Source organism: Ptychodera flava, assembly GCF_041260155.1.
Source record: "Ptychodera flava strain L36383 chromosome 23 unlocalized genomic scaffold, AS_Pfla_20210202 Scaffold_23__1_contigs__length_28996876_pilon, whole genome shotgun sequence".
Classification (NCBI taxonomy): Eukaryota; Metazoa; Hemichordata; class Enteropneusta; family Ptychoderidae; genus Ptychodera; species Ptychodera flava.
Window position 1 is genome coordinate 28128238 of NW_027248277.1, and position 2246 is coordinate 28130483.

At 42.9% G+C, this 2246-nt stretch overlaps 1 long non-coding RNA gene across 1 annotated transcript; it reads right to left on the reverse strand.

Annotated features, from left to right (window-relative positions):
• Positions 1 to 303: 303 nt before the first annotated feature.
• Positions 304 to 1554, reverse strand: LOC139124207 (uncharacterized). The gene is made up of 2 exons (XR_011549887.1): positions 1351 to 1554; positions 304 to 523 (listed from the first exon to the last, which is right to left on the reverse strand). It is a non-coding gene; the product is annotated as an uncharacterized lncRNA (long non-coding RNA).
• Positions 1555 to 2246: the final 692 nt, after the last annotated feature.

The window sequence follows — 2246 nt, forward strand, 5'->3', positions numbered from 1 at the left end:
CGTAGAGGGAGGCGAATGCGGCGTGCTTAATAGAACCCCCGGCGGTGGCAGTCTCTGGATGGGTGGGTACCCACGCTCGTTAGCAGAGTTCGAAATGTACCCCTTTTCCCAGAATTTTTCTCTGAAAAGCACCCCCTTTTTTGGGAAAATCTGGGAGAAAATCACTGCGAAAAACATCCTCTTTTTTCTGATATCTGGGAGATTTTACCTAAATGTTTGCGAAGACATTTGAATACCATAATTTACCAATTTCAAAGCAAGTGTGCTGACTCTTGATGAAAAAGGAACACATAATACACTAGCTTAGCATGGGTTGACTTTGTTTGATGTGCACAGTAACAGACTGCCTTGTTCAATGTATGCTTAGTAACATAATGAAAACTTGAAATACAGTGATCGTTCAATGTTTTGTCTTCACCATATGTTCATCAGTCACACTCATATACAATCACTTTTCTGATCCGTTTTGATCTTGTATTAGTTGATGGCTCTTGAGTTATTAGACATCATCCGTCATCTGTAGCTGCAAAAACAAAAAACAAAAAAAATCCTTTTGTAGAAAAATCACTTGTAGCTAAGGGAAATTTGCCACCAGCAACAACCATTTTTTTCACATAATTTCAGCAAAGATAAATAGTACTCTCCTGCTTTCAGGTAACAATCTATCATAATCTACTACAATCTCAACTGTTAATACAACTACATACATGTACTACAAAACACTACATGTAAATGTAAGTACAACAAACCGGGGTACAATCTACTGAATGACAGTTAATTCAACTAGAAAAACTTCTTAGTACAAAACACCACATTCAACTTTTATTACAATAACCTGAACAGATAATCGACCAAATAAATGACAACCAACCCAACGAGAAATACTACAACTACATAACACCTCATGCAAGTGTCAGTACAATCTATAAAATGACAATTGATATGATTCAACTAGAAATAACAGTAGGCATTATAATGTTGATTCGCTGACTTGAGTTGACCAGCGATGCCTTACAACTTGTAAGCTATAGTAGCTATGGGCCAAGCTATGATATCGCAGTGGTGTTGTGGCATCTATCGAACGTGCTCGGGTCAAGGGTCATCGCCACAGACCTTGACCCGAGCGCATTCGATAGACGCCACTCCACCGCTGCGATATCACAGCCACTATGGATCAAACAGCACAGCTAGCTACATTTTTGCTGCGGATTCGTAGCCCTACCACTCCCTTTGCTAGTTGTGTTTGGGGAGTCCCCAACACAACCAGCAAAGAGAGTGGTAGGGCTACGGATCCGCAGCAAGCTACATTTATTAATTTATGAGTTTCGCTAAGTTTTTGAAAAGACTTACTTGACTCGGAGAATTCACTTTCCAACATTTGAATCACTTCTGGAATCACTGTGTACTCCAGGTACACATCCACAATAACCACATCTCAAACTTTCATTTTCACTGACAAATTCCATGCATTCTGCACAGGTTTTGCATCTCCCGCGAAGAACACCTCTACCATCGACTGCCATATTGCTAGTCATACAGGAAGTTGTTGTTGGATGTTGGATTAGCTATCTCCCCCCCCCGTAATAAAGCGTATCGATTCATAAAACACAAGAACAACGTTTATCACAGGGACGGTCACTGGATTTCTAAACAGCCAGAACATACTAAATTTTAATCGAACTGATTTGAGGGGTGGGCACGTAGCTACAATCACCTTCACGATGTGATGTAAGGTTCTCCCGGACGGTTCTGGATCATGGCTTAGGGGGACCGCCGCTGGGTTTTACTCTCTCGAGTGAGAAAGCGTCTTGGGAGAAGAACCAGACCTATTCTCGGAGGGTGATCTGAAAAAGTACCCCTTTTTCTCGATTTCACGGACCTAGATATCTCCGTGATGTCAAACTAAAATTCGACCCCTTTTCCGCGAAATTTCTAACGAGCGTGCGTACCCGGCTGCTCCGAGACTGCCACCACCGGGATATAACCTAACTAAGAGGGAGCAATGTTCCAAGGTATACTGCTAACTGCTTGCATGGTTTTGTGTTGATCTGGGTAGCCTAGTGGGCATCTAGTTGGCAATGGGGAATTTCAGTAGTGGGAGAGGCCAGCGGGGAGCTTGCATTGTTGTGGGGAGTGGGGAGCGGGCAGACTGTAGATACCGGAGGGCAGTGGGCATCAAAATTCAGTGGGAGGGCACATTTTCAGTGTATACCAGTGGGAGGGCAGTTACGAACAGCTCTCACTTT